This window comes from Phragmites australis, chromosome 19 (genome assembly GCF_958298935.1).
Source record: "Phragmites australis chromosome 19, lpPhrAust1.1, whole genome shotgun sequence".
NCBI lineage: Eukaryota > Viridiplantae > Streptophyta > Magnoliopsida > Poales > Poaceae > Phragmites > Phragmites australis.
Window position 1 is genome coordinate 13,193,880 of NC_084939.1, and position 14,123 is coordinate 13,208,002.

The 14,123-nt window shown below is 41.0% G+C and overlaps 1 long non-coding RNA gene across 1 annotated transcript; it reads right to left on the reverse strand.

Annotated features, from left to right (window-relative positions):
• Positions 1 to 9,836: 9,836 nt before the first annotated feature.
• On the reverse strand, positions 9,837 to 13,056 carry LOC133900619 (uncharacterized). Its single transcript, XR_009906568.1, has 5 exons — positions 12,955 to 13,056; positions 11,689 to 11,789; positions 11,255 to 11,438; positions 10,762 to 10,885; positions 9,837 to 10,666 (listed from the first exon to the last, which is right to left on the reverse strand). It is a non-coding gene; the product is annotated as an uncharacterized LOC133900619 (long non-coding RNA).
• Positions 13,057 to 14,123: the final 1,067 nt, after the last annotated feature.

The window sequence follows — 14,123 nt, forward strand, 5'->3', positions numbered from 1 at the left end:
TCAACATCTTCATCGACTCCAACACCTAGGGTTTTGGCATCTACCCCCTATTGCATCATGTCCAGTGACGGAGCCAAAATTAGTATGGACAACATCATTGCACCTTTCGGATCCCATGACATCATTCATTCACCGTTCTTCAGCCTGGTCTACACTATACTGAGAGTAGAAAATTAATTGGCTAGGTCTGACCCATATCAGGCTTGTGGTTGTACTGTAAACACAGAAAGGTCACCCCACGAACCAGTCCTTAGATTTGAGCAAGACTACCACTTTCCAAATCATACATCCCATCATACCACATGCTCAAATCCCTATACCATGTTTCTACAAAAGTTATTTCATCATATTTTATCATTGTTGCATAGGACCATTATCAAGTTTGTAGAGCATTAATCATGATTACCATCCCAAAAGCAAGGCTAAGCATAACCTATCCTTCCATAACCTAAAACCATACTAAGGCGACAAGGATGATAGGGGAAAACTAGGGTAAGGACTAACTCTTGGGATTCCCAACAAATTATTAGCATGCATGTTTATAAAGCAAAACATTTAAAAACTAGGATAAGTATGTTCAAGAACACAACTTGCCTTCACTCGACTCAGTTGGGTCTTCAGAAAAGTCTTGGTCTTGAAGTCCTTCTAGATCCTCTTAACATTAACTAATCGTGAAAACTATGGACAAACAACACAAAGGAAAACACTAAGAACAACGTACCAAACATAATCAAAACACTTTAAAAACACTATGATTTTACAGAAGAAATTTAGATGGAGGAATTGACTAAGTCAGAGTTAGGATGAAAGATAACGGCTTTCGGAAGATGGATTAGGCTGAAAAGGAAAGTCTGATTTACCGGAGTTATCTTCCTATAGGAAAAGGTTTATTGCACAATCATTGTGTCAGACTTGACAACATCATTGTACAAGGTTCAAGAGATATAGGGCTGACTAGACTTCACTGACTAGGCTAAAAGGATGATGTGGTGCTGACTTGGCATGCCATGCAAGCATCATCTTGGATTAAAGAAGAAGTGAGCTAAGGTCTAGCCTCAACTGCCCATGATGGATCAAATGGCTGGAGGTTGTGCTTCTAGGTTAAGGATACTGGCGGTGACTCTGCGTAGTGACGACAGCTCGAGTTTCGTCAGAGACGATAATCGGGCGCATGGCCACTAACATTGATGTTGGACTTCAGTGGCATTTCAGTGAAACGAGGGGAGCATAGCGTAGAACACGGAAAGGCTAACTCAGAGGTATGGTTGGTTTTGAAAGGGATCATCCGAGATAGTGGCAAAACAGCGACAACTGCTGCAAGGTTTGGTGGTGACTGCGAACAGATACAGCAATGAAAATGCTCGCGTTCCCGGAGATTGGCTATGAAATTTGAGAAACCATTTGAACCGAGACGTTCATATATCTCGGGAACACAATGCTATAGCATCGTTTTGTGTAAAGTCCCCTGAGAGGAAGACTGATCAATGGAGATGAGATGGGAGATGACTGCGGTTGGCAGCCGCATTCTGGCCGTATCACTGTACAACCAGTGAAGGGAACATAAGGTCATGTAGAAGACTCCATAGGACATGTCGTGATGTTGATGATACATCCATACAGCTTCTGAATTGATGGGGAACGCGACAACAAACTCGGTGCGCACGTAGAACGAGTTGAAAAACAGGACAGCGGGCATGTCGACCTTGATCCCGGTGGTTTGGCTGATCTACTGAATGAGCCGGTTGGTGAGGGCACGGGCAACATCATGGGTCACGCTCTGGTGAAAGGGAATTACGATTTGACCTCTGGTCAATTGGGAACATCGATGCTAATCAGCGACGGTGCAGCTGTCCGCGACGGCGATAACCGTGGCGGCATAAATCAGGCTTTGGCCGGGGCTAGGGCCTGGCTAGAAATTAGTATGATGGTATAGCAGGGGTAAGGAAGGATAAGGATGTTTCCTCACCTTGCTTTGATGATCGGGGAAAGAGGATTCGCGGAGACGACGATGTAGCGCATCACGGATGACGACAGCGGTGATACTAGCGGACGACGGAGCATGGGCAGGGCACCTGCGGTGGGTAGGGCTTGGAGGGATGTAAAGGGGGTAGGGGAGGACGTTCAACGCCTATTTATAGGGCTAGCAGCATCTGGTTGAGGTGGAGTTCAAACCGGACATGATTCGCTTCGAGTTTGAGTCGGTTAGGATTTCCTTTTTCGTAGCTCTCTATTCTGAGGACGATATCTCCACTGTTAGGACTCCAAATTGGACGTTTCTAGACTCTAAATTGTAGTACTCGAAAAGATCTACAACTTTGGTATTCATTCGAATTTTTGTAAACGACATTTCAATTTCCAAAAATGCGTCACAAAATAACCTATCTGAACTAAGACTTATCTACATAGCACTGATTTCAGGAGCCATAACTCCTAGCTCCATTATCCAAAAGGGGACTTCCATATGTTCAAATAGAAGCTCTCGACAAGGCCTACAACTTTGACATTTTCAAGATTTGTATTTGAGACCATTTTGAACTCCAAAACTGCATCAGAAGATAAGGCTGTCCAGGAGTCCGCGAATATCCACAGATTTCGTGGATCCTTTGTGTTGGGCCTCCTAGATGACTTGTGTGCCAGCCAAGGGCTTGGTCTTGGGTAGGATTGGGTCTAAAGGCACTTTAGGCATATCTAGGATTTTATGAAAAAACTTTTGTAGAGAAATTTGAATAGGGTTTGAATTTGAATTGAGCTCAGAGTGAATTCGAGAGAAACCAAAAGATGAGGTTAAATAAGAATGGGAGTAGATAAGGAATTTGAATTTAGATTTAGGTACAATTTGAGAAAGAGGAGAGATTGGATTTAAACAAGAATTTTGATAAAATTTGAATTGAACTAGAGAAAAATCAGGTATGATCAATGATGGAATAGATGATGAATTCAAGAATTTTGAATTCCAACTATTAAGATCCTTAACTAATTTACTACTAAGTTTTGTAAAAACCTTTTCAAAAACTTTTTTACTCCAAAACACCAAAGAGAATAAAAAGAAAAGGAACTCTAATGCATTTATCTAGCTCATAACAAAACTTAGCATGCAATGTACAAGAAATAATAACCTAGGTAGCTTGGTTGTTTATGAAAATAGGTTTTAAACTGTTCTAATAGTGAAGCTACTCACTAAAGTTGAATTTTTTTAAAAAGATGTTAAATCTTGAAAAGTAGGGTGTTACAAGAGGCAACCGGCCAAATACTCTTAAAAGTTCAATATCACCTCTGAAGCATGAGTTTGGAGGGACGAAAAGGCAATGGGAGAATAATATTGTAGCACCACCGTTTCCTCCTTTCGGGCTACCAATGCCTATGATATGGGGACCTCCTCGTATGGTTTATCCTCCATGTCCACTGTGGGGTTGGTGTGGACCTTGGGCACCACCCCCTATGCCGTTTGGACCATTCCATCTGGGATGGACAGGACCAAAACAATCAGTATTCGATAGACTATCTCATTCTAGACAAGACCAGTTTGATTCTAAAATCAGTCAAATGATGGGATGGATAGAAAGGAAGTTAAGAAGGTATATCGTGTGAAGAATACAGGTATTTCTAATAAAAAATCAGATCTGTAATAGAAAGGAAAACAGCTGGTTGTTGATGAAGATAAAGTGCAAAAACAATCGGCTAATGGCTATTTGAGTGAGGGCAACAAAGAGGAAGTTCTATAGGTAGTTAGTACTGATCTTGGGGCTAAAATGGTGCCACCTACAGCAGTACAACAGACCATAGCGCCAAACATCAAAGAAACTGCTTCTAATACTGAGCCAATCGATAATTCAGGGCATTGAAAGGTTGAGATGAAGATGTCCTTGCTGCCCGGAACTAAACCGCAGCCCCGATGGTGTCCTAGAGGTCTCTCACACTCCCAAAAGAGAAGGCTACAAAGATTACGCAAGCAAGAGTTGGGAGAAGCCCAAACTAAAAAGGTGAGAGATAGATGTTTAATGAAATCAAGCCGATGTTGACTATTAGTCAAGAATGGAGAGTGAAGCAAGTTGTAGCGCCTATTATGCTGCCTAGTGATGATGAACATGATATGCTAGAAGACTCTCCGGTAATTAGGGATGAAACTCCACCGTATGATAGTATGGATGTCAATATGGTGTTTGTTTTACCTTTCAAGTTTCGAGATGTTGAGGAGGAGGTTGCTCATTTAAATCTTGGTCCGAAGGAAGCCATATTTGAGAAGGCCAAAGAATCTAGCTGACACTTGAAGCTATTTTATGTTAAAGGACACATTGATGGAAGGCTGATTTCTGGGTGTTTGTAGATGGTGGAGTTACGGTGAACTTAGTGCCATATTCAGTTTTCAAGAAATTAGGAAAAAAGGACATCGAACTAGTGAAGACAAACTTGGTGCTTAATGGCCTCACCGGCGATCCTATGGAGACCAAATGTGTGATCTCTATGAAACTCACCATTGGGAGTAAGACAATACCTACAACTTTCTTCATGCCGATGTGCAAGGTAACTACAACACGTTATTAGGTCGTTTGGATTGATGCCAATTGTTGTGTGCCTTCTAACTTGCATCAATTATTAATTCAATGGGTAGATGATGAATTCGAGATTGTCCATACAGATACATCGGCTTTTGTTGCTTTAGTCGATGCTTCGATAGATTGGCAGCATGAGAATGTGCAATGTTTATCCGGACATGATCTTTTGGGTTATGATTTTCTTAGTGTTGCTAAAGATGATTTTATACCCATGTTTGTATAGTCGATTTCAACATATCAGCTTAGCAATGTAATGTTATAAATGGATAAACAAAATAATTTAGATTGGTTGCAACAACGTGTAGAACAATATCGGTCCAAAAAGAACGATATTTGTGAGGCTATTGATGATTTTGATGAGGTAGAAAAGTTAGGACAAGGTTTTTCATTGGCCGATCCATTAGAGGAGATTGACATTAGTGATGGGGTTGTACCAAGGCCGATGTTTATTAATAGAAACATGTATGCTGATTTCAAGATTAAAATGATCACATTGCTCAAGGAATATGTCGATTCCTTTGCTTGGGAATATCAGAAATGCTGGGACTAAGCTGTGAGCTTGTGGAGCATCGGCTTCCCATAAACTGAGTTTTAGACCTCACAAGCAACCGTCTAAAAAATTTAATCCTAACATGTATGGGAGAATTAAAGAAGAAATAAGTCGGTTGCTTACTGCGGGGTTTATTCGTCCTTGTAGGTATGCTGAATGGATTTCTAATATTATCCTGGCTGAGAAGAAAAAAAGTGGTAAGTTGATAGTACTCGTTGATTTTAGAGACTTAAATAAAGTTACTTCTAAAGGTGAATATCATATGCCTATTACCAATATGTTGATTAATGATGCTTTAGGTCATAGAGTCATTAGTTTTCTGGGTGGTAATGCAGGATATAATCAAATCTTCATGGCCGAAGAGGACATGTCTAAAACAGTCTTTAGATGTCCGGATTTTATTGATTTATTTGAGTGGGTTGTCATGAAATTTGAGTTAAAGAATGCCGGTGCTACTTATCAAAGAGCTATGAATTTAATCTTTTATGATTTGTTTGGTATTATCTTAGAAATAAACATTGATGATATTGTTGTCAAATCGGATGCTATTGATGATACTATTGTCAAATCGGTATGGTTTAAAAATGAACCCACTTAAGTGTACTTTTGGTGTATCGACGGGTAAGTTTTTGGGTTTTATAATACATGAGACAGGCATAGAGATAAATCCCAATAAGATATCAGCTATGGACAATTTAGGGGTGCCACAATCAAAGAGAGATATTCAAAAGTTGCTAGAAAATGTTAATTACTTGAGATGTTTCATATCTAACTTGTCTAGCAAGGTTAGTGTATTTACTCCTATACTTCGATTAAAGAAAGAAGCCGATTTCACTTGGGGGGAAGAACAGCAACAAGCATATGATGAGATCAAAAAATATTTATCATCAGCCCCCGTACTTAGGGTACCTAAAGACGGGATTCTGTTTCGGCTATATGTTGCTACATAAGAGACGGTGATAGGTGATGTTCTTACACAAGAAAGTGAAGGAAAAGAATATATGATCATTTATTTGAGCCGACATCTCTTGGATGTGGAAACAAGGGATGTGTTTATTGAAAAATTATGTTTGTCCTTGTATTATGCATGCATCAAGTTGAGACATTATTTACTTTCTAGTACTTGTATAGTTGCATGTTAAACCGATGTTATTAAATACATGTTATAAAAGCCGATTTTGAGTGATAGAATCGGAAAGTGGGCATATGCTTTGATTGAATATGATTTGTCTTGTGAATCGCTACAATCCATGAATGGCCAAATTGTTGTTGATTTTATTATCAGTCATTGTATTAATAATGAGGATTTGATTGGTGTTATGGGCATGTGTCCATGAAAATTATATTTTAATGGCTCGGATTGTAGAGAAGGTCAAGGTGTTGGTACTTTTTTAGTTTCACTAAAGGGTGTTTAAATATCGGTTTGCTTAGAATACTTTTGTACCAACTGTTGGAGCAAGAGTTCGTCTTGCCTCAGCAAGTACGGCGAGAGTTTCTTCTAAGGAGGAGACTTAAGCTTGGAGACGAAGTTTGAGAGGAAGGAACACTACAAATGTATTGATAGTAAAAATATGGATCGGGCTAGGGGAAGTATCACATGAAGACTTTGTGATTATGCTCCTATGTGCTGTGTTGAGCGTGCTCCTTGTGACCTCTACGTCTCCTAGATGACCTCGACCCCCTAGTTATAGGGTGGTACGTAGCTTAGCGTACAAGTTATAACGATGTACTATTTTTTACCCTACATAGAAGATAAATATCTACCGTGGTAACTATTGTGGTGCCTGCCCCCTGAGAGGTGATTCGGTTGCCAATTACGGCCCGAGCTGCTCTGCCGGGGGTGTCAGGATGACTTGCATCGCGCTGGGGCGTCAGGATAAGCACCACTTGCACCAGTATTAATCGCCCGTCACCTCGCATCAAGTCGGCTGCAGGGGTGTCCTTTCTTCCCTGATATTATCTTCGAAGGCCAGCTGCGTCTTAAGGCTTTGGAAGGCCGCATGGGCACCAGAGGGGTGGCACGAAGGGGTCCGTAGCCTCCGGGGATAAGGCCTCCTGCTGAGTCCGGAGGCCGAATGCTCTAGAGGGACTTGCTGTAGCTTCGAGTCTTCGGAAGGCCACATACATGCCGGAGAGGTGGCCCGAAGGGGTTTGCAGCCTCCGGGGATAAGGCCTCATGCTGAGTCCAGAGGCTGAAAGCTCTGGAGGGATTGGCTGTAGCTTCGAGTCATCAGAAGGCCACGTACGTGCCGATGAGGTTGCCCGAGGGAGTTCGCAGCCTCCGAGGGCCGGGCCTCCCGCTGAGGGTCTGGAGACCGGAGGCTCTGGAGGGACCTTCGATAGCGATCGTCAGCCATTATCTCAAGCTGGTCTATTTTCCCCCAACACCAACAATCAAGCCGAGTATGAAGCTCTTTTGTTAGGTTTGCAAACTTTAGAATCCATGGGTGTGAAATGTATAGAAGCATTTAGTGATTCATTATTAGTGGTGTAGGAGGATTCTAAAGTTTTCAATGCTTTGATGGATCACTAAATAGCTATTTGGATAGAGGTTTAGATATCGTAGAAGATTTAGATGATTTCACCATCACTCACCCTGGGGAAGAGAATATGAGGGCAAATGATTTAGCGTAGCAAGTATCCGGTTATCGAGTTAGTAGAGGGATGTTCTTTGTATTAGAAAGACTTGTTGCTGGCTTGTGCTAATGTTTATTTGGCCGAACAACAGGGAGGTGGTTCGGTTGTGTCTAAAAATTTAGATTTGTCCGCATCCGGTGATTGAAGGAAGCCACTAATTGAGTATTTAGAGAATCCTAGTTCATTAGTAGATAGAAAGATTAGGTGGCAAGATTTAAAATATGTGATGTTGGGTAGTGAATTGTATTGCCGAATCATAGATGGGTTGCTTCTAAAGTGTTTAGGTTCGAAGCAAAGTAAAATTACTATTGGTGAAGTACATGAAGGTATTTATATTACATATCAGTCGGCTCATAAAATGATATGGATATTAAGGAGAGCTGGTTTTTATTAGCCAACTATGTTTGATGATTGATCTAGATATTACAAAGGATGTGAAGCGTGTCAAAAATTTGGTGATGTACAATTAGCTCCTACTTCGATGTTGCATCCTATCATCAAACCATGGTTGTTTCATAGATGAGTTTTGGATTTCATCGGCCAAATTCATCCTTCATCTTCCAAAGGTCATCGCTATGTTTTGGTTGCTACGGATTATTTCACAAAGTGGACCGAGATTGTTCCATTAAAGAACATGATGCATAAAGAGGTAATTAAGTTTATTTTAGAGCATATTGTTTATAAATTCGATATTCCGCAAACTTTAACTACCGATCAAGGTTTTTCTTTTATTTCTCATCAAGTGTGTGAATTTACCGAATCATTTAGAATTAAACTTCTTGATTCGTCGCCATATTATACTCAGGCCAATGGACAGGCCGAGTCAAGTAATAAAACCTTGATTAAGCTTATAAAGAAGAAAATAGAGGAACATCAAAAAGATGGTATGAGATTTTGAGTGAAGTATTGTGGGCTCATCGCATATCTAAGTATAGTACCACTAAAGTTACTCCTTATGAATTAATGTATGGACAAGAGGTCGTTTTGCCTGTTGAGGTAAATCTTAACGCATTGAGAGTGGCACGACAGAATGACTTGTCAACTGTAGATTATTATAATGCTATGATAGATATAGTAGATGGCCTTAATGATGAAAGGCTTAATACTTTAAGGGAGATTGAGAAAGATAAATTGAGACTAGCTAAAGCCTACAATAAAAAAGTTAAGAAAAAATCATTTCAAGTAGGAGACTTGGATTGGAAGACAATTATACCTATTGGATCTAAGGATAAAGAGTTCGGAAAGTTGTCTCCTAGTTGAAAAGGTCCGTTTAAAGTTGCAAAATTATATCTAAAAATTCATATGTGCTATAGTATTTACAAGGAGACAAGGATACCTCGGGCTATCAATGGAAAATACTTAAAAAAAAAGTACTATCCAAGCATTTGGCAAAACGTCTGAGGAGGTAAGTATACATGGCCGATGTAATTTATCATCGTCCTAAGAATATACATACATGGTCGACAAATTATATGTATCACCCTAAGTCATAGCCTAAGTAGATAATGAACTATTCATGATTATACTATATATAAGTATTTTTCGGTATGCAAGCTTTACCAAAGAACAAAAAGGCATGTGTTGATAGCAAAAAATAACACGATCAAACTTTTTGTACACACCAGATAGTCTGATGATTAAGGCCTTATCATCACCAAACTATCTGGTGAGTAGAAGGAGAATTTTGTGTAGAAAATTACTCTCTGTAAGAACTAGTCTAGTGACAGCTCTGTTGATAATAGCAGATCATCCGGTGCCTATATCTCAAAATCTTTGCAGAATGTTTTGTTCTCTACAACAAATCGTCCCGTGAGATGTAGCATGGTCGTCAGATCATCCAGTGCGCATAAGAACGATTTCTTGTAAAGAAACATGCTTTCTAAAAAAATGAATTCGTGCAGAATTGGCTCTATGAAAATATTAGTCTAACGCAAGCCTTCAATGAATACATTCCTCCAGACTATCTAGTGAACATAAAAATGAATTAGTTGCTCTCTGAAAATATTAGTCTAACACAAGCCTTCAGTAAATACATTTCACACGTCGAAAGATCCGATATAGATTAAGAAAGAATCTAGGGTTCTAGCCTATTGAACTCACTGAATCTCACATTATCATTTTTGTTCTCACTGAATCATCCAATGCTCAGTCCGAGTCCGAATCAAGTTAGATTCGTAGATGTAGAGACTAATTACAACAACTCAATCAATTGTAACAATTATATCTATTTTTGTTCTCATTTACTTTCCTACACATTAAGATACTTTTAAGATAGTTCTTCGTTACTACTTTGAATCCTCACTATTTAAGTAATAGTTCTTTGTCAATTTATTTGTAAATCATCCGAGCAACTGCTCTCATGGTTACCGATCGAAATCCTTTACTTATTTGCCCGTAAACAAGTCGTGTATCGCTATAAAAGTTATTCAGAATGGATTCTTGTGTCATACGGGATTGCCAAATTCCGACACTAACACTTGCCTCCCCGCGGTCTCCCTCCTTCGAGCCTCCACCGCCGACGCCATTGCCATGGACACGATGGCCAGGAACATGCCGATACACATGCGCTGCTTGAGCGTGAGCACGCGCTGCCGCCTGGTGACCCTCCTAAGAAGCGGGAGGATGTACGGATCGTAGCAACCTGACCGGGAAGGTAATGATCTCGAAGATTGAGATGGAACCTGCGCGTATCTGGAACCTTGTTGTGCCGATTCGGTGGTCCATGGTGGTTGCTTGCAGAATCCCAAAGGATGAGCTCTGGACCAGGAAGGACATTACCATGGCTGACCATATAGGCATAACGCTTAGAGCAGACTTGAGGTTCTCTACTTGCTCCACTGTGCAGGTGCTCCATGAACTTGTGTTGTCTTCATTGCTTGTATCACTTACTGGTTGGGTCCACACCATGCAAGCTTTGTTCAGGAACCTGGACGAATTTATTTGTTAGGGAATAGTAAATAAGTTAACACACTTAGAAACAATAATATGACATATAAATAGTAGAAACAGAGACAATATAACCTCATTTTTTACGATGGGACCAGCTGCGATGAACCTGGTTAGTTGTGGAACCGAACACCATGACTAGATAGAACCTGCGGCGTTGCCACGTTTCTCTTGTTTTTGCTACTTATTAGGTGGCCCCCTATAGTTATATGATGAAGCTTTAGTGAAAGAAAAATGAAAAAAAGCGGATGCATGTTCAATTATGATCCTGGAAATAAATATATAGTGTATACTTGTGTCTACAACTACCAGGGAAGCTAGTTTTCGACTACAAGGTGAGGTGCCTTTGCTGAGGCTGAGATGGTAATAACAAGCATTTTTACATGGAGGCTAAACTCTTAGTAATTTTAAGTTCCATAATTCGTCTTTCTTCAAAACTGGGAAAACTGTACAGAAACCATAAACTCAAACTATACAGCGAAGCAAAGGACTGGCCACAGAGAAGCAAGGAAGAAAAGATGGTCCTATAAAACGGAGGTCAGCCAGAAGAAGGGGTTTTGAAAGTCACCTTTTGCTTCCTGAATCATTGCAAAGAAGCTGACTGTTTGATCCCAAGCAATTGCCAAGGAGTTCCAACATCTGACACTAAAAAGACAGCTGAAGAACAAATGGTAAGTGATTTCTTCAACATTGTGAGTACATAGCACTCTGTTACAGCCTCCTGTCTTCAGTTATGCTTCGTAGCCTTGTTTCTTCATGGTCATAAGGATCAGGGCGATTGTCCAGCAAGGACAAACATACAGTTAATTTTATTCCTTAGTAATTATGGAAGGAAGAAAAAAACATTATTGAAACTTATATTTAGTCTTAGTATCATTGAACAGTATAAGCTAATATGAGTGGAAATATAAAGTATAGCTGGATTTACTTGCAGCTCAGCATGCAAAGGAGTAATGAACATAAGCAGATAGAAAAGGTTACATATACCTAGGCTACACTCACTTTTAGCTGCAGATGTTCAACAGAAGGACTGATCGCTCTCACAAATTGATTGTTATATGTATGTAAACGATCTCCTCTATCAAATAGTGTTTCTTATGTACCTACAAAATCAAGGGGATACAGTTGATAATTTGATCAAACTTGTTGGTGGATGCAACGAGATTACAGTGGCAAATAAACAGTCCATCTCTTATTGTCTAAATAAACTGACAGAAGCCATCTCTTCGCAATGAAAATGAGAAATGAACAGACGGATGATAACGAACAACTAAGAACTGATACAGTTGTCAAATTTCAGTTATTTTAGAACTAAGAACATGGAGCCATGGAGCTGGAGCTGCAGAATGGAACGCTAATTTGTAGCGGCACAACCAATCGGCACGCAGCTTAATAACATTGGTGATAAGCAAATCATTGAGCTATCAAACGCTGCAAAGAAAAGTTCCATCATCCTTCTGAACTCCACATGTTGGCATGCCCTTATCAGCAAGCCATAATTTGACATGATCAGCAACACCAATGTTGAAATAAGCGCTAGGCAGCAGCATGGATTTAATGAATTACTGATCAAAATATAACTGTGATTATTTTGGAAAGCAATAATTTGCAGACCAACGAAATTTCACAAGGAAATCAGAAAGACAAATAAATATGTGGACTCACTTCCTATACCATTATCAGGGTTAGCATAGCATTCTCAACTCCTCGTACCAGGATGTGCATCAAATATTCACCTTAAGTCCTTAACCAATACAAACATGAATCTGTATCTAGCAGCATAACATTATTATCTTCCACCATCAAATAGTTGGCTGTAAGAATTTTGTTTTACAATGTATTACATATTCAAATTTTAAATTGCAATGCATAATTCTCACGAAAGAAATTGTATGGGCATGCAGAGCTAGAAAAGATTGTTTTGTTACTTTTACACTTCACTATGTCATGCAAAAAGACAACAAGTGTTTCACTCTAATATCTACATTCCAGAATTCAAAATCCCTCTTCTTGTGAACAGACATAACACCAACTTGACAGCAAATAGTAGTTGACCATAAATATCTAAGTCCGAAATTTCCAAATTCCTTTCTGAACTAACAGCTGTATTTTTCGCACTGTTTCAGTGTTCATCAAACCATTTACATTTGAAACTTGCAATTGAAATAAAATAGACATCAATCATACATGATAAACAATGTTAACTTGATTACTTGATAATGTCTTGATTGTCTTCCAAATTTAGTAAATATGTTCTTTTCAACCTACCACTCTCTGCCCTTGAGCACTTCTCGTGCAGCATGACATCAATCCCCATTGTTGCTTCCTCAGGGTTGCCCAGCTGCCCTGGTCAGTTCACATCTGATCAAACTGGTCCATTGGAAAAAGAAATAGCTGCTAAATAAATAGATGAACGATGAAGCTGTGCAGATGCTAATGGAGGTTGGAGGGAGGTACTTGCCACTGTCTGTAGGAAGAACTCTAGGGAATTCCTCCTTCCGTACAGTATGTTCGTGATGCCATCTTAGAAGCAAAGGAAATGGCGATGCAGACGTTGCGGGCAACCATTGACCAGTTCAGTTCTGAGAACGTGTGCATCTGCGACCAATGCCTCAGCGCTGTCTTTGCACGGCATGTTAACGAGATGCTCATGGCATCACTGCAGAAGCATCAGCAACAGCAAGCAGGGTTGGTGTTCCACATCTTCAACGCATCCGACTTGTCACTGCCCCGGTATCCTCATCACGCGGGAGCGTACGTCTAATGGCAAGTGCAAGGAGTACTTGGGGAAGCTGAACAGCTTGGCAGAGCAGCGTCTCAAGCCATGTTGCTAGGACATACTTCGCCTTGGGCTACAAGTTGCACGGTACCCCTTGACACGAGTGCCACCACGAACATCCAGAAATCTCCATGTCCGAACCGCTTCATGCGCTGGCAGCAAAAATAGCAGGTGGTGGAGGACATTGTGCGAGAGACCGCTGATAGGGCGGATGGCACGCACCTCTGGTGTGGCATTCCATCAAACAGGTGGTGTGCGTCTACTGTAAGACACTGCAGTAGCAGAAGAGCGCCGGGATGGAGCGCTAGGTGCAGGATGGGAGGTCCAACGACTCTAACTCTGAGAACGTGGGAGAAGTTCCACGAAGAAGAACATGAGGTTGCCATGGCGGGGCAGGTCTCACATGATCAGGCCACTGCAGCATGCACTCGAGGTCGCCCGCCGGAGGTGTGGCCGCGATGTTGGGAGGTCGGGAACGGAAGGGTACGCGGCGGCCGGTTGGAGATGCTGCTCGCACCGGCCACGCGGGTCTGCTCGGCGCAGGAGTGAATAGCTCGGCGTCTGTGTGCCGCCCGCACCGTTCTTCTTGGACAGGTGGTACGCCCGTTGCAGCGGTTGGTGGCGACGGCGAGCTTCTCCTCGAGCGCGGCCTCGTACG